Raw genomic sequence first — 19,879 nt, forward strand, 5'->3', positions numbered from 1 at the left:
GTTAATTCTGAGTAGTGTTGGCTCAGCCAATGGGAAATCACTTATGGAATATTCCAGCAAATTGCCATCATTTGCCTCATACTACATAGCCCTTTTTGTTGGTTTCTACATGTATGAAACATGTATGACATAGACATAAGCTGGCCTAAGTTGTGACCTATAAAAATTGAATCCTGAGGCCCTCCAAATCTGGATAAATTATTCTACACTCATTGTGCAGCTCATTGTATTCCTAGAGGGCAGCACTGCACAAAGTAACCATCTAGTCTAGGGCTACATATCAATATGTGTGGCATGACCAGTTGTCTAAGGTGTTGCATTGCTACCGGATAGTCCTGAGTTGGTGTCAAGGTACAGAAGGACTCCACAGGTAAGGCAGTAAGCCACAAGTCTCCTCTGTCTGGCGCTCACTCTTGGTTTGAATCTACACTGGTCAATGGTTGCGACATTTTCATCATAAACTTCAATGGAAATTGCACACAACTGTGACTCACGTTCAACATATCGGTAGCCACAACATTGGTCTAAACAAGTTACACAAAGACAAGGGCAAGTCTCACAAGTGGTTTAGCTGCACAACTTGTACCAAGCATAGCTACTGTACAAATAACCGGCACTGTTTTTGGTAAGTACCCAAGAGGCTGCAGAATATTGGAGCCTCTTTGAACAGCTGATGGCCATGGACTTGGGTGTTGGACCCCTGCCGATCTTTAATCAATGACCTATCCTAAGGATAGACCAATATAATTATTTCACCTGTAAAGGCCCTCTATCGTAGAAGTTCTGCCAAGTAACCTACTAGTTGCCAGTGTTAACCACACCGGTAATGCAATAGCTGACATTGGTTTGCTTGAGCAGTTAAGTAAGAAACTACATTAGCAATCCACAAAGCATCTCGGAAGGGAGACCCAATAGAGGATCCCTTCCCTTATTAAACGTGGATTTATCTTTTAAAGCATCTACATACCCACACTGCATAATTCATCTATATGTTTAAAGAGTGAAGATTCCAGCAGAGCCAAGTCAGATGCGCCCAGCAATTAGGGCACAAAAGGAGAAGACACCGACTTAATCCGGCCATCGTCTTCCGTGCCTAATTAGTGCATGCCCAACTTCCTCGTATTGCTAATTGGCCGCAGTTCAGTCAGATACGCGGTGTTAAGCTGGCTCTTTTCATTTTTTTTTTTTTTTTTTTCTCAAAGCAATCTAGGATTTATTGCCCAGCCTTTTCATTTCTAAAAAGCAACAGTGTCAGTGAGCTGGAGGCATAAACACAATGCAGCACACGTCGCTCCTTTGTTGTGGCTTTGCTGTAATGTGCACACTGATCCGTTAGAGAGGTCCCCCTTTCATGAAAACTCTCCCCAGAATATAGCCGCCAGGAGGGGCGAAGCATAAATTATCCCTAATCTTTCATTCACCTGCGTTTAACACTTTGAAGTCAGAATGGCTCTGAATCGCGAGCAGGTAAAAGCAGCTTAATGTATATTTCCCAGCATGCCTCTTTGCCGTCTGTGCTGCAGCTGATAGTCTAGTCATTGTTTTATACCGTAGGATAGAGGCAAAGCCTAGAGCAAACCTCTGCCCCTCCTCTGGCTCAGTGTGATGGGGGATCAGACGACATTTCTATATCTTTCACTACCCATTTTACACTGCTGTGTTTCTCCGTCATTTAAAGTATACCCTTCATGTGATATGAATATTAAAATCAGGACAAACTTCCCTAGGGTAGGTAGGAAAGTCAGAAAAATACGGCTAGGCTGGCTATGTACACCTCGTGCACTGTTCCTTTTATTGAGGCCAGCCGTGTCTACATATCTTTGTATTGTTACTACTCATTTTTTCAGCTTTTATTTCTGGCGTGGATGCCATATTACTGAAGATCTATTGAGATGGAGATGACCAACAATTATAACTTCAAAAGGGTTATCTAGGGAATCTGTGAATATGTTGTTCCTTTAGGGCTTCTAGGACTTATTATGACCCCGAGTTATATGATCGGAACCATAACCCACATTCTTCCTCCTCCTTCCTCTATTATTGACCGTACAGTACCTGGACTATAAGGGCTTACAGACTATAGCAGTCCCAGCCTCCATAGCACTGGTAACTAGGGTTGAGATTGGATTCCGATCGGCGATCGAGTAAATTTCACAATCGCGATCGGAATTCCGACCCGATCTTTTCCAGTGGGATCGAGATCGGAGGTTATCTCAAGATCGGCTCAACCGTAAAAGTGACTTTTCCCATAGAAAAGCATTGACTAGGGTTGAAATTGGGATCGGAAAAGATCAGATTCCGATCGGCGATCGAACAAATTTCATGATCGAGATCGGGATCGAGATCGGCTGGAAAATGATCGGAAATCGGATTTTAAAATCGATCTTAAAATCTCAAGATCGGCTCAACCCTACTGGTAACCTGTAAACTTGAGAGAGGAAAGAGGAGGAACAGTGCCAATCCTGGTTCTGATCCACGGCCCATCGTCGTAACAAGCCTGGAATCCCTGTATGCTCTGCCTAAAAGACCTGGGAGCAAGACTTTTTCTTCCATTACAAAATTAAACAAACATGATGGAAGATGGAACCCATCATGTTGCTTACATTATTGTTAATAGGAACGGACACGGAATCAGTCTATGTCCATTCTCTGGAATGGTTAATGTCCATTGCTGTCATCCTATGATGGAAGACTGCAACGAACATTAACAATGGTAGTGTGAACCCAGCCTTGATCGCCATGTCATCTCCAGAATAGTGTTGCCCAGGAATTCCTTCAATTTAGTCATGTAAGAATGTCTCATCAGGGCATATGGTTAAGAATTGCTTACAATATACAGTATGTCCAAAATGAGGTATAGTTGTCCTTCTTACATATTCTTTCAAAATGGATAGGAAAGGAGACCTTATTAGAGTGTAGGAGGTTTTTCATATAATTTGGAACTGGAAGATCATTATTACTTAGTAGTTAAAATGATCATCCATGTTCACAAAACGAAAATACTGGTTGTGGTGCCATGGTCTTGACATATATCCCATCATTCTTTCTAAGTATCTTGGATTATATAGGAACAATGTAATTTAGAAGCACTCCAAGCAAGGGGAAAAGCACCACACATGGGTATGTCCGATGTCCCTTGTGAATGCCATTGGACCCAAAAGATACTGAAGATAGATTGGGGACCAATGGATGGGAACCCCAAAGAAAAATATCCGATGGCGCTCGAAAAGTCTTCAGACAACACTCGGATGGGTGAAAAGGATAGCATGTATTGATTATGCGTTTTGAGGCTTTTTGTGCTCCAAACTGAACACAATCTCTATATCAGATCTCCAATGTTGAAGCAAAGTTGTACACCGTTCCTGCATACAACTTTTCTTCAACATTGGAGATCTGATGAATAGAATGTATCCAGTTTGGAGCACAAAAAGCCTCAAAATGCTCAACCAGCTACCTCCCTAAGAAAAGCTGGGTATTCCGAAACACAATGAACCATTAACCAGATCACAGTTACTCCATCATTATACCTACCAAAATCAAGAGAAACGTTTGTTTGAGACCTCCAAACGCATGCCAAAAACACAAGGAAGTTCCATTAGGAAGCGCAAAGTATCCTTCTAATTTTTTCCTCGTACAGTACTGCATTGGACCCAAAAGAGGAGTTTCCAATTGGATATCAATTGTAGACCACAGAAGAGAATTAGAGTGTGCTGGAACCATCCACAGCTTTTGCAGAGCACGCAGTGACTAGTCTCAGATGAGCTGTCCAGTAATATTTTAGTAGATCAGTACTGCCAACCCCCCTTCCCCCATGCATCAACAATGACTGGTGGGTTTGCAGTTCCCTCATCGGGATGTGAAACGTTGGGGTCTTAAAAGCTATATCTCAGTTTAAGCAGAGTATTCATTTTTAAGACTACTATGCTGCCCAAATGGGAGATAGGCAAGGAATGTCATATGTCGAGGAGTCTGCAGCTCCTAAAATAGTCAAGGGAAGTACATATACTTGGAAGTAGTAGTGAGCAGCAAAGGAATATTCCCTATAGAACTAACTGTACCTATTATACACCGTGTCCACAATTATTAGGCACGTTGAATTTTTGAGAATTAATTTTATTATTGAACAACTATATTGCTGTCGTCAGTCCAAAATGAAAATATAAGATAGAAAGATATGAAAAATCTGTTGTTATACATTTATGGGCCCAGTCTTGATGTTTCAACTTCTACGTCTTCTTCAGCAGTGAATAGGTTTCAGCCTTGCTTACCTTGGCTATATCTCTGAGCACTAAACGCATGGTATTTCAGGGTATTCCAAGGAGGTTGCGGTTCTTGAATATGACAGTATATACAGTCCTGGACTATACAGAATATACAGTTCTGCAATATGACAACACTATTATTGCCATAAGGCTTCCTGGTCGCTTCAGGTTTGATTTTTCTCAACTCTTCAGCAGTTCATTTGCTTCTGGAGTCCAAGGATCTATAAATTTCCCCCAGTAAGGGTTAACACGGTGGCTTTTGCAGTCAAACTCACCATGCAAAATCCAGTGTGGAGATCCTTCCTGCCAGTGGAAGAAAGATTTCCTATTTCTATTTGCTTCAATGAGAGGTTCAGGCAGTATCCACTAGAAAGATAAAGCAGGGCGCTTACTTTGTCCTCTATCTCATTTTTTTCAGCTAGTGGAAAGTGAAGCATCTGCCTTGCCACAAAAATTCCGCCACGTGAACTTCCTCTAAGTTTCTCATTTCACTGTGGATTAAAAAAAAATTCCCCTTTGCAGTTATTTCATGTCAGTGTCTTCATCTAAGTCATGTCTATAGAATTCAACTACAATGGGAATCTTTTTTATCCTATATTATTTGCAGACCCGCCACACCTTGAGATTGGGCTAGTGAACTATTAGACAATAGGTGAATATTATATGTCTGTGTCTATAGGTTTCTTTTGCCATAAAGCATACTGACAAATAATTCATTTATATTTAATGAACATTTCAGTACCATTACTAAAATATGTGTGCACCCGCCCTAAGAATGATTTTTCCTAATGTTACAGGAACGCTCTGTTACTATATAATTCGGACAGCAATGCATCTGGCAATCTTTAGCTGATATTTAGAGATGGGCAAGCTTTGCTCCCGTGGGATTTGGTTGCTTGTGTCTATCATTCATATGAATTCCCCTGGTGCCGCTCACACTAATAGTCTCTAATGGCCACATATTTAGTATTGTCAGACATTGTACTGTATTGTTGGATTATATCGCTGTCTTTATTGCAAACCATCACTTCTAGTTTTATTATTTAGAGCATGCTTATCATTTACAGGATATATATATATATATATATATATATATATATATATCACATAAAGGAGCTACATCCCATTCTAAATCCATAGACATTAGTGTTGAGTTGGTCGCCCCTTTGCAGCTAAAATAGCTTCCCCTCTTCTGGGACAGCCGTCTACAAGATGCTGGAGTATGTCTGGGGGAAATTTTGCCCATTCATCCAGAAGACCATTTGTGAGGTCAGACACTGATGTTGGACGAGAGGGACTTGGATGGGGTTATGGTCAGGACTTTGTGTGGCCAGCCAAGTTCTCACCAACTGCATGGCCAAGTGCTGGATCTTATTCACTGGGGGAAGAACCTGAGTTCATTAAGTAAGAGCTGGGGCCCAATACTTTTCTCCATTTTCTCCATTCAGAGTACATTTATGTGCTCATTTTACGTCTATTCTAGTTGGTAGACAGGACAATGGTATCCTAGACTGCGGTTACACTAGCAGGACTTCTCTTTCAGCCAATTTCAGGCAGAGATGGGGGGGGTACTTTGAACCTATGTTTTGAACAGACCAGGTAGTTGGACAGCTCATAGCACTCAGCTATCTCCGGCGTTCACAAAGTACCCCAGTTTTCATATTCTGTGGGAGTTTCCAGAATCAGGTTACCCCATCTCCTCTAGAATTCCCCAGTACATGAAGCTCTTAAGGGCTCGTTCACATCTGCGTTGTGAACTCCGTACTTGAGGTTTCCGTTTCCTGCCTAAAACAGAGGCAGGATACGGAAACCTGCAGGAGTCTCTCTCACCCATTCATTTGAATGGGTGAGAGAGATGTACGGCCGTGAGCGGCGGTGAGCGTTTTATGCTCTCCGCCACGAAACCGGGTTTTTTAATCCGGACACAGAGTCGGACATAAAAAAATCCGGTTTCGCGGCGGAGAGCATAAAACACTCACCGCCGCTCACGGCCGGACCCGGTCTGAGCTCTCCGACTTCTGGCATGCAGAAGACGGAAAGCTCAGAATGGACAGGTGAACGCTAGTGTGAACCTAGCGTAAGACAGACGTCTGGTGTTTCTTCAGTTCCAGAGGCATACAGGATTGGATACAATAAATTATCTACTGAATGTTCGGAAATAATGCTGAACTTTTCTGCTGAGACAAGGAAAGAGAACTGACCTATTCTCAATTTGGACAAGTGGCGTCCGTAGAGACCATATACTGATTAACTAGTAAACCGATTATTTAGCACAGACCTTGGCGTAGTTGGCATATACATCTACTTTAACCTACTTTACTTTATTTTTTGGGTACATAAGAATTTTCATCAATTTTTATTACTTTTTTGTTTTTGAAAGGTGAGATGAACAGAAAAAAACAAATTCTATCATCTGAATGTTATATCATGAGTAGGGTTGAGCCGATTTTGAGATTTCAGGATCAATTTTAAAATCTGATTTCGATCATTTTCCAGCTGATCCCGATCGTGAAATTTGACCGATCGGTATCCGATCTTTTCCAATCCCAATCGCTCAACCCTAATCATGAGGATAAATAATAATGGGTGAATAATGCACTCATATTATTTTAGAGCTTGTAATGGATGTGATGATAGTAATTGTGTATTTTTATTTATTTTTTATTAAAAGAGGAAAAAAATTCTCTACCTTCAACATTTAAGGAGTTAAATGGTTATTATGCTTTCTGATTGATAATAGGGGGAAAAAACATGAACAAAAATCCATGGTACCTTCTCCGCTGGGGTTATCTGAAGTCACACGGCCAGGAGAATGAAGAATCATTCCCCTTTTCCCTGCATACTGGTTAAAGTGAAAGCTGTAACCATATGCCGTTATACTTCAACCAGTGTTATCTCCGGATCTACTGGGGATACAGTAAGCTGTACGTGTTCCCTTCATACTGGTTAAAGTGAAAGCTGTAACCATATGCAGTTCTACTTCAACCAGTGTTATCTCCAGATCTACTGGGGATAGAGTAAGCTGTATGTGTTCCCTTCATACTGGTTAAAGTGAAAGCCGTAACCATATGCAGTTTTACTTCAACCAGTGTTATCTCCAGATCTACTAGGGATAGAGTAAGCTGTACGTGTTGCCTTCATACTGGTTGAAGTGAAAGCAGTAACCATATGCAATTCTACTTCAACCAGTGTTATCTCCGGATCTACTGGGGATACAGTAAGCTGGAGTTAGAGCCCTGTTGATGACTTCTTCTTTTGCACTAGACATCTACTTTGCCCAAACCCGAAGGAGGAGATGTTGAAAATTGTCAAAGAGTTAAGATTATTTTTTGGGAGGTGGAGAATTTCCTTTGTCTTAACAACGGCATATAAAAAACATACGCATAAGACAAAGCACTCTCAGAATTTCCTGTTATTCAAACGCCTAAGCCTTGACCTGTCTCTTGACTTCACAAGCCAAGAGTTTTCTTTATTTCATTTTAATGATGGTTCATTTCTTTTTTTTTTTTCAATAAAATTATAAACAAGTCTCATTTCCCTGATTTAACTAAAGTAACATTATGTGGAGGGAACAAGTTCACTTTACTAGACTAGAACCGACAATAATTTGTTGGCAAGACAACAATATAAAGCTGCAGTGATACTGAATTAAATGGATTCTGTGGATTATTATATTCAGTCTTATAAAAATGCACAAAATAATGTGTAACATGTATATCCATGTGCTTTAAACTTTTCTAACCTTCAATAATCTCACCGTCCATTTACCTAGATCTCCAAGTTAAACCTGAACCCATACTCTGCAGTCCCATCCCCTTGAAATTTAGAGGGCTAAAGTAGATTTAAAGTATATCTCCATTTATAAAACCAATTTACACAAATGAATAGTAGAGATGAATATAAGAAATTTTATAATATATATATATATTATATAAAAAATATATTCCCTTTCAACTTGCAATATCTATGTTACTTTTCACATAGAACTACTGTATATGGAGAGGGGAGGGGTGGCTGGAAAATACACAAATAATTGTTATACTTGGAGTCTTGGAGCATGTCTATGTTTCAAGATAAGACTCACCACTGCAGAACAAGACAATAAATCTACAACCTGCTTCCCTTCCACTCACTATAGACTCTATAGAAGAGAAGGAAATAGATATATTAGGCATATTAGGAAGTTTCATATATTTAACTGCGCTATTCCTTTATGAATCCTACAGACCGAGCACAATCTTAGGTTAGTGAGTTTTGTTCCAAGTACTATTTTGTGCATTCAGGTCCTCAACCCAGTTGCGAACTTAGTATAGCTTGGTCATGATCCAGGTTTGTTCTTTTGTATCTACGTCTGATATGGTATTCAATGTATGAACCTCAGATCCATTTCCCACCGATGACTTATTCCAGGTACATGTTCCCATATCCCCCTATGTCCATTGCTCCATGAGGGTTACGGATGAAAAATGGTAGTATTGTCCCTGCACCTTCAATAACTGTCGACCAAATGCTTAATGAGGTGAAGGAATAAGGACACTACAGAGTGAAGCCAGTGAGGATATATGCTAAATTTAATTGAAGAAGGAGATTTTAATTGACTTCAAAAAGTTTTTGAGACTTGATGATGTTGTGATACTTATCCACAGACTAGGAGATAAGTATCAGATCTCTGGTGGTCCAGCCAATGGGACCCCCAAGAAATCAGGAGAAAGAGGAAAGTCCTATTGAATCCTCCCTGTGAATGAGGCACCAGTGCGCTTGTGTGACCGGCACTCCATTCACTTTTTTAGGGCTACTATGACTCCAATCTCTGACACCCCTATAGAAGTGAATGTTGTGTTCGTCACAATGTTGCTATATTGACATGGAGGATTTATTTCCCATTCTTCTGATCACTCAGGGTCACAGCAGTCAGACCCCCAGAAATTTAACATTTATCCCCTATCGTGTGAATAAGACTTCATCCTTTGTAGGGGCACAACTCCTTTAAGTCTGCCACATACTTTAGAAAGCTGTAGGCTGAAGGTTTGTTTGACCTTCAGCTATTCATCCCAACCCTCCTTACCCAACTTAACTCTTAAAAGGGTTTCCTGGGACTCTGACATCACATTCACTGATCACATGGCCATGCACCAGCTCAATCCCATTTATGTTACTGGTCAAGGTTCAATACCAAGCATGGCCACTATACAATGTATGGAACTTGGTAAGTCCTAAAAAGGCTGCAAAAATACATGTTATAGTCCTGGATAACTCTTTTATCGAGGAGAGGGGAGTAAATCACTGCCAAATACTTCTGGTGGTGGCTTATCCCCCAAGAACAAAAGGGCGCAACACAAATTCAAAATGGCTGATCTTTCTTTCTTTCTCTCTTAGCATCATTTATCAGGGGAAAGTTGGGAAGACCTTATATAAGTAAAGTAGTCACAAGTTTGGTAGGTCCAGCAGACTTTGATCTAATGTGTATAGAGTTCTTTAGACTTCCATCCTGGTTTAGGTGATGCTAGTGAGTTGTACCTCGGAGGATCCAATATCTTAGTAAGTTCTGTAACTTTTTGAATATCTACAAGAACTGGGACACTGCAGTGTGGCTCCAATAAATATTCAGTGCTATGTATGAAAAAATCCCTAATGAATAATTACTATAGAAAATACATGCCTATCTTCTTGTTGGCATTGAGTCTTAACCTTCATTATAACGGTAGTTAAAGTAACCGGAGAAGGATTCCAATGGGGAAGTATGTATAGATGTCAATTGCCCATGGCAATGTCAACATCTACACATGGATTTGCATACCTAAGCAGCTTTCGCCTTCATATAGATATTATAGCTCAATTTTCCATGTGATTGCTGGTCACATGACAGTCTCATCCATATTTATAATTAATGGCAAATAACAATACATAGTGCATGAGCCATCAGTCTCCATTTTAATTGACCCGGGGCTATGGATAGTCTTCATGTGTCATTATGCAGCTTGGGCGTCTGAGGATAATTGCCCGTAGCGCCGTGTGATTTACAACAGGACAACGATGGACGCAGAGCTGATCAGTCATCGTAACATAAGCACGCTTGACATACACGCTCAATCTGATCCCAAGTAAACATCGCTAGCATCAGTGTACTATGGGCACCATTATTTCACTTCTGCACGAAACGCTGAACATTATTACAAATAAGAGACATTTGTAGCTCAGATTAAACCTTTCAAGCAAAAGGCAGGAAGAGCGTGTACAACATGTAGAAAAATGCTGATGCCTACAGGGCCTATTATCACAGCCGCCATTGCAATTGTGATAAAACCATACTTTGTTATACATATCTCTGACACTCATAATGCTGCTGAAAACGTATGTGCAGTAATGTGACATGTTGTCATCACTAATAAGGACTGTCTCAAGTTAAACCACTAGGATGGTGCCATCAGACTTCCCCAGAAGCCTCTGCTGTGGTTCTCCTCTATAACTCATCACCTGCTCCCTCTCCTCTTCCTTTCCATAGACTTCTATGTAATCCGATACCTCTGTGAGCATTAATCTGTCAAAAGAGATTTCAGAGTGAATATCAGTCTAGGAGGAGGGAAAGAATAAGATAAGTAGAGAAAGGAGTATTTTTCTATGATAACATTTATTACAAAATTTCTTATATCTATCTGCAATGTCTACCAATAAGTATTTTGACACCCAGTAATATTCAGTGGAGGTGGAGTTATGGTCTGGGGTGTTTCTCCTGGTATGGAATAGGTCCCTTGGTCCCAGTGCATGGTAAACTCAACGTTGACGCCTATAGCACTATTTTAGATAACAGTGTGCTTCCTACATTATGGCGGTTATAGGGGTCACTTCCAGGATGGCAACGCCAGCTGTCATATAGCGAGATCTACCATGGCTTGGTACAGTAACAATCAGGTTAACCGACTGGACTGGCTTGCCCAGAGCCCAGACTTGAACCCTATCGAGCGCCTCTGGGATGAGTTGGATTGCCGATCTAAGGGGTGCAGCGGCCGATCAAAATTGGTAAAAGAATTTACCTGTTTTCTTCAAGCTGAATGGAATAAAATACCACTAGCCATCATACAAGGACTTGTGGAAAGCATGCCCTGGAGGGATAAGGCTGTAATTGCTGCTCATGCCACTCGGACCTCAGGTGTCCAGATACTTATTGGTAGACAGTATATATTATTGGTTTATGCAATTTTTTGGGAAAAGTGAGTTATTCTTTAAGGACAAAATTATCTTGTTCCTTAAAGGAGTTTTCCATCACCAAATACAATTTTTATACTGACATCCATAGCACCAGGACCCTACACGATCAGCTGTTTTATCCGCCTCCAGGCATTGGACACCACAAGTGGACAGGGAGTGAAAACTGTTCTTATTCAAGTAATAGGAGCAGAACTGCAGCTGCAGCTCCACTTATAGAACAGGAGCAGACTCACTCAACTCCTCCATTGCCGTTGTTTTCGCCACCAGGAGCTGCCATAAGTGCAGATCTGTGCAGGTTCTTGGTGTCTGACCTTCACAGATTAGATACCGATGACCTATCTTGAAGGAAAAGTGCAGAAAACCCCATTGAAATCTGTATCTTATTAAGCAACTACATGAGCATGTTATTTGACCAACCATAGTACCAGCCTCTCCTAGTGATATTATGGGTTACACAATATGTTTATTGTGAATAAATCCTGTATACTCTTATTACCTCCATTCAAATTTTTTGCCTTATGTAACCTTAGTTATTGTAAAAAAAAAAAAGACTTGACTATTCAGATATGTTCGTGCACAGATCCATCTCTGCAATGCGAGCGCCGGTATTATTCCTTTCTTTCCTGTACATTGTTGTTTATATGGCATGCCATGCTTTTAAAATCTAGACAGAAGGAAACAAGAGTCACTGTATTATGTTCTTAAAAATCAGAACATGAAGCCTTTGTCTTGGATTTGGCGGCGTTGCTCTTTAAATTTACATTCATACATTTCTATGATTCTGTATCTTCATTAACCGGGGCCATGCTTGCAAGATCACAGCCAGGAAGCCAGACACAAAGAGCTATTTACATATATAGAGCAAACAACATAAAACACCTGCCAATAGCTGGTATTCATAGAATCTCCAACTGCTACCCATGCTGCAGAGATTTCCAGCTGACAAATATATTCACACTTCTACATTTTGCAACTTATTTTTTTTCCCCAACGATTTCCATATTTTGGTTGCAAATTTGACGTTATCTGTAAAAATGACAACTCTTACTCTTTAGCTTTGATTTTTTATATAGCTATTACTGGGAGATTATTTTTATGTATTATGTATTCGCTATAGATCACCCTTAACTTTTGCAGCGTATTAATCTTCCTAATATTTTTGTACAGCAGGACTTTTTGGATACTCTTGTAGCACGCTGTCACAAATTCTGCATTGCTTTCGGATGATTATGGATTATCATTCAACATTTCCATGGTTTGGATAAGATTAATGCTTGGTTCACATCTGCGTTGGTATTCTGTCTGGGGGAAGTCCGCATGGGGACCCCCCCAAATGGAATACCAAACGTGATGGCAAGTGGTGTGCAGTGAGAGCACATGGACACCGTAGACTATAATGGGGTCCATGTGCTTGCGGACAGGAAGGTAGATTGTGAACTACTTTCCTGTCCGCATGCTCCCTGCGGAGATCTGGCAGTAAGCACACGGAATCATTATAGTCTATGGGGTCCATGTGCTTTCACTGGCACACCGCTTGCAGTTGCATTCGGTATTTGGTTCGGGGGCACCTCATGCGGACTCCCCTGGACGGAATGCCAAGGCAGATGTGAACAAGGCCTTAGAGCGCTAGACATCCTCCTCTTCCTGATTTACCAAGAATTACAAAAAAATTCCACAATACCTACATACCTGCATTGAAGTTTGAGTAACAAGAGTACCTAACTAACGTCAGGACGAAGAGCAGTGGCATACTTCTAGGGGTGGCAGTGTCACAGCCGCGATCGGAACTATAAGTCATGGGGACCCACAGGTCATCCCCACCACACTAAAACTGATTAAACATCTATGATCTCTTTTGTGATATCCTTTGGTGGCTGGCAGTCTTTGCCTTGTAAATTTATTTCCCCTGCCCTCTGGTGCACTGGAGTGAAACCGAAGATTTATTATACACAACCTTTCACTGTTAGAAAGCAGAGAATTGACCCTTTGGCAGCATATAAACAAGGAGGGATTTTGTGAGCGAGGTTGTGGTACAAAATGGGGCAAAGGATGGGAATGATGGGATGCTTGTTTACCCAACATGTTGTGAACAAGTCTTCATGGTGGTTTGGGCATAGTGCTTCACAGGTCTCTACAGGATTCCTGAATGAGAAGTCGAAAGACACCAGGATCCAACATAAATATCTACTGTGAGGTCTACTGGCTAATCATGATCTACTATACGGCCGCTAACTCTCTATGTAGTTGCCGCAAAATCATGGGCACAAAATAACGCGGCGTATACGATCCTAACTCCCATTGAAATCAATGGGAGCTTTTACGGCGTGCAAACTCTCACACGCCGTATACGTGCCAGATCACGCGGCACGTTACTCCGTGTGAACGCACCCTTAAGCAGAGGTTGAGAACATCTCATGGCTTAAAGAGCTCAGCCAGTAATTCTTTTGAAATACAAATCAGCATTAATTAAAAAAATAAAAATAAAGAACTAATATTCATTTTACTGATCATCCAACATTCCCTTTCCAATGCTTTCTGCATCCCCTACTCGTTTCTTTATCTTGGATCCACTTGATATGGAAATGTGACTGCTCAGCCAATCACTGGCTATGTTGGTGATCCTCCTCCATGATTGGGTGAACATGTTTCAACGCCTCTAGGGACCATTAGGAAGATATTGTCAGGGGACCCAGTAAATGACGAAACAGAAGCAATTGGTCATGAGTCAGGGGAGCCTGAGCCATTCTGGCCATTCAAAAATAAAAAAAACTTGATCTCTAATCACGATATGCTAAAAAATCCTTGAAAGGCCGCAATTCAGTAAAGGGGAGTGAATAAAACAGATTCAACCTGAATTTTTTTCAACGTTTTGGGCTCAAGCAACTTTGGTGGTCTGTCAAATGCGAATTGGAAGTAAGATTTTAATATTCTCCAGAACCAAGAGTATAGTAGGTGGATGCCCAATGTAAAAAATAACAAACAGTAATACTCCCGTGCCACCCACTCATCACCTCCACCTACTCTTCTGGGCATCTTTGCAGAATCCGGCTCTATCTTCTGGCCTCTTCGTGATGTCATGTGACCCTGGGTCACCGCTGAGGCCCAATCCTAGGGGGCACATTGTTATTTTTTTTACCGCCCCTGTTTTTTTTTACCTTCCTTGGGCCTTCTTGGGACTTTTTTTTACCTCCGTTGAGCCTTCGTCTATTATACTAATATAATAATAGCACTTCCAGTTCCATCTGAACAATTTAGCCCTAATAGAATATTTAGACCAAACTGTCCGAAACAAATCTTCAGATTATCACCCATATCTACACTTCACCCTCTCCCCCCCTGGTGGTCACACAAATAACACACTTGGCACATCACATGGTGCTAATTTCGCACAAAACCATTTGTTTTTGAAAAAGCTGCTTAACTTGTGCTACATATATCATGGACACATCTGTATATTAGATATATATGTATGCCATGTATGTTGCCATCTATGATATATTCATTTGGGCTGTAACCATTGACGTCTCTGTAAGCGGCAGAGTCTTTGTACCTTTCTGTAAAAATTGCACAGCTTGCAATCTGAGTCTTTAGGTTTGCAGTTAGGGAATAATTTATTTCTGTTGCTTCTTTGTAGCAGCCAGCATATCCAGTTTTATAGTATCCAGGAGAGTGCCGGAAGCTACATACTCTGATTTCCTTTGCCTCCACTGGGGCTCATTTAAATCAGTAAAGGATCCTCAGTGTCTAATAGGAGTGTTAGAGGTTATACGGATTATAAGTGCGTCCCATATTGTTAGGATGTACTGTACCCAGACTGCTAATAACATTCACGTGTTACTGCTGGTTATCAAGTATTATGCACAATGACTATGGGAGGCTATGTAAGGTGATTTGCTAATTTAGGTCATCTTATCATTTTCTATCATCTATAAGGGTCAGAAAAATGTCAGTTAATTACTACAATGGTTACTCAGTTTATGGATTAAAGGGCAGCTCCATACTGTAAGTACTATTAATAATGGCACTAAATTGTTAAACTGAAGAAAGTCTTAAAGGGTTAGTCTCATCTCTGCAAATGGCTGCCAAGAAATGAACCTACGTTACGACCTGTGGACTTGTGGTAATGGATGGAGATGAGCGAGTAGTATGTGATCGAGTTGGTATTCGATCGAATACTACGGTATTCGAAATACTCATAATCGATCGAGTACCACTCGCTATTCGAATGGAAAAGTTCGATGCAGAACCAGCATTGATTGGCCAAATGCTATACAGTCGGCCAATCCATGCTGGTTCTTCTCCTACCTTTAGAAGTCTTCTCCGTGCAGCTTCCCCGCGGCGTCTTCCGGCTCTTCATTCACTCTGCCAGGCATCGCTTGTAGTGCGGGCATGCGCAGTCGGCTCTGCCCAGGCCCGATGCCTGGCAGAGTGAATTCAGAGCCGGAAGATGCCGCGGGGACGCTGCACGGAGAAGACTTCTCGGAGGATCCAGCCCGACCCTCACTCGTGGACTTGGTAAGTATAATTTAATCGAACTTTGCCTACCCCTGAAATGAGCATTTTCCCCCCATAGACTATAATAGGGTTCGATATTCGATTTGAGTAGTCAGATATTGAGGGGCTACTCGAAACGAATATCGAACCTCGAACATTTTACTGTTCGCTCATCTCTAGTAATGGAGGAAAAGTACTGATTTATGCTGTTTCTATAACTTCCAGATAGATGAATAAGAGCAATGGACAGCATAGCACAGTTAGTGACACAGTTTCCACAATGACGAAACTATGAAAACGGTTTAGGGCGGATTCATATGTGCGCCCGGTCTCCGTTTTCAGGTTTCTGTCTTTTGCACGAGAAACTGAACAGGAGATAGAAACCAGCAGTCACTTTTCAAACCCATTCAGTCGCCGCAGAGACCACAAAACACTCACAGGCGCTCACGGGAGGACACTGTCTGCCGAGGTTTCCATCTCCTGTTGGCAGAAGACGAAAACCCACAAAGCGGAGACCGGGCACAGATGTGAACCCGCCCTTAGCTGTGTTTCCATAACTTTCATTCACTTGTATAGAGCAGCATTGCTGGACCGTTCCCAGGTTGGGACTTAGAAGCCGTTATCTAAACAACAGTTTGCCAAGATGGGAGTAACCCTTTATGTCTTATTATCATAGCTTATGTTTTACGAGTGCTGCTGTTGATCTCTGCTTAGTGCTTTTTATATGACTTATAGATGTGTCTACCCTTACCTTGAAACAATTGATCATAGTATTGCAACATGCTAGCAAAACTATTGACAGGCTGCAACTCACAACACCACCACTGGGTGGCTATACATAAATACAAATTGGCATAATATCACAAAATCATATTGTTCTGAAAATCTGGTTATCTTGTGATACGTTTATCTAGATAGGTCCAGCCAAGAGGAAAGGAAAGGAAGGATACATTTCAATCAAAAGGAAGAGAGAGGAGAGGAAAGATATAACTATATTGTACATATGTACAATTGTGTAACATTACAAAATTGATGCTAGTTGCAGTCCATTAAAGTGCTATCATTATGAAGTAGCTGAATACACCAGCACTAAGTACTATAACACCAGTCACAAGAGGATGAGAACATGGATCTGAACAGTTAGAACACTTTTGTATATGAAGAGAAAAGTAGGTAATGTTTGGCCTGGTGGGCTAGACAAAGGTCTCAAACATACCGGTAGTTTACAAAGATACAGGGATTCTCTTCAGCACCATACTACAGAGCTACATGACACTGTGTGATGTCTCCATAGAACTTGTTATAAAAGCAATACCATGATTTTATCTGTTGGATTCCTTAGTAAATTGCAGTCCTACAGAAGTACAATAAGAATGTTAAAATGTTTTGCGTGCTGCATTATTGTATGGTGGTTGTATTAAGCAGTGAATAGGGTTGAGCTCTTACTTACCTGCAGAGATGGCTGCTCCGGTGCCCAGTGTTCTTCTTTGCCTCGCTGACGCTGCATGCTGCTCTTCTTGCCTCGCAGCCCCTGCCTCCCAGATTAGGAGAGTGTGGGTGGGTACTGGGAGGGGAGACGTCACGTCTCCCCGCCCTGTACCTGCCCACACTCTCCTAAGCCACAAGCCCCGCCTTCCTAGCTCTTTAAACACTAACCTGGGAGGTGGCGGCAGCGAGGCGAAGAAGAGCAGCGTGGAGCGGCAGCGAGGAGAAGGAGAACACTGGGCACTGGAGCAGCGAAGCAGCCATCACTGCAGGTAAGTAGCTACTAGAGATGTTAGTTTAGTCTCCCATTAGAATGAATGGAGGCAGCCGGGGCACAGGGGGTTAAGGCTGTGAGCCGGCTGCTTCCATTCATTCCAATGGAACCGCAGCGGAGCCTTCACACTGAGTATACACTCCACTCAGAATGAGCGGAGCATATACTCAGTGTGAAGGCTAAGCAAAGCATTGTGGGAAATCGTACCAATCTCGATCCCACCTAAAAAGATTGTGTTCGGAATTCCGATCGCGATCGTGAAATTTTCTCGATCGCCGATCGGAATCCGATCTTTTCCGAACGCAATCGCTCATCCCTAGCTGTGAACTCACATTAGTAAGTTGTTTTTGATAAAATGACATATATATCTCATAGATTGTAAGCCCTCGCGGGCAGGGCCCTCTACCCCACTGTGCCAGTCGGTCACTGTTAGTATTATATCTAGCTGTATATTCTGTGTATTGTATGTAACACCCAAATGTAAAGCACCATGGAATTAATGGTGCTATATAAATAAATAAATAAATAATAATAATAATAATAATAATAATAATAATAATAATAATAATATATGTAGTAAACTTAATACAGAATGTTAACCTGGCTCAATGACTTTTATGTTCCAAAGTGTGAAATCACATTGCAGCAAGATATTACAGTCATCAAGTTAAACATAGCTTGTATCTGGATCTACATGGATTTACGATACCAGATTTTCTAAGATGCAAATAGTGATGACCTATCCTAAAGATAAGATCACTGCTATCAGATCTGTGGAGGTCTGACACCAGTCAACTCCAAGGATTTGCTGTTTTTTACAGCTGATGTACAGTAAATGGAGCAGGAAGCAGATAGCAATGTTTTGAGTGTAGTGGTGGAAATGAGTCACTGCAGCTTAGGTTCCATATCAGTGATTGAGAGGTGATCTGTAGTACCAATATCAGAACACTACACAGAGAAAAGAGCTGTCTGCTTCCTGCTCCATTCTCTGTGTATCAGATGATCAACTGAGGTGGTTGGTGAAAGACCCCCACTAATCTGATAGTGATGAACTATCCTTAGCATACGCCATCAATATTTTTATAAACTGCTCTAGTTAGTCTTGCTATTACATAATATATAAAGCATTTATTACATAAGGCAAGTTATTGGAGCTCCTTACAGACATAGTAGCCATGAAACAAATGTTAATATCTCTGTAACAAGGTTTATATTATTCTTACGTAGCTTGCCTAGTGTGACTGCCATTCACTTTGACTGGCAAGTGGTCAAGCTATGTAAAGTGTATAGAATGGAAATGATTAATCTAGCTTTCATTAATGTGATGAAGGTTTCTTTGGAGACTTCTACTGTACATCTACATCTTGACTCTAAAGGGTTTCCCATTTGTTTTCTTTAAGGCTTGTTTCAATTATTCACAACCACACCGGCTTAGAGCATTTTCCATGGTTTTGGTGCCATGGACTGAATTATTAAGTCCAATGAGATATAATAATAATAATAGTGCCCATCATTGTATTTTTTTTTATGTTTATAGGGGACCTGTCACCACTCACCACGCCCGTCTGGTTTATAATAAAAGGCTTGGATCCTCCATGAAATACTAATTCTAGAGCTTCTTTCTGTAGAACGCTACATTTCCCCATTCCTCTGCTTATTTCTGCATAGAGACGGTCAACATTATAGAGTTAGAACAACCTCAAATAGATCATTGTAAGTCCACGAATGCCTTGCGTTTATCAGCCATTTTTGGTAAGGGTCAGTATATAAGAGTCAGATCCTATCTTTCCAATGATTGTTTGGCTTCTAAGCAATAGCTGGAGGCAGTAAAAGGATTAATTGATCCCTACTGGGTAACAGATAGCCAGTCCCGTCACTAATTCTATTCTGTGCCTGTAGACAGCCTCTGGCTACCGCTCTAGAAGCAGCAAGCACTTTGGGTGGTGACTGTCTTTGTTCACGAGCCCCACGGCTGACATTGCCAAGCTCTTGAATAAAAACCTTTAACTTTTGTGATCCTTCTTTGTCACTTTGGACATTATTTCGGCAATTATCAATAACTAATTAGAAATGACGCCACGTGTATCGCTTCCTAGACTATTGAAGGCCATTTTGGCTTCTGCCGATGCAGAAATCTTCAATCATTCATCCAAATGAT

General features: G+C 41.2%; 1 protein-coding gene across 14 annotated transcripts in view; it reads right to left on the reverse strand.

Moving 5' to 3' along the window:
* MYT1L (myelin transcription factor 1 like) overlaps positions 1-19,879 on the reverse strand; it is a 371,423-nt gene that overhangs the window by 198,805 nt on the left and 152,739 nt on the right. The window lies entirely within an intron of this gene.

The sequence above is a fragment of the Leptodactylus fuscus genome, chromosome 3, assembly GCF_031893055.1.
Source record: "Leptodactylus fuscus isolate aLepFus1 chromosome 3, aLepFus1.hap2, whole genome shotgun sequence".
Classification (NCBI taxonomy): Eukaryota; Metazoa; Chordata; class Amphibia; order Anura; family Leptodactylidae; genus Leptodactylus; species Leptodactylus fuscus.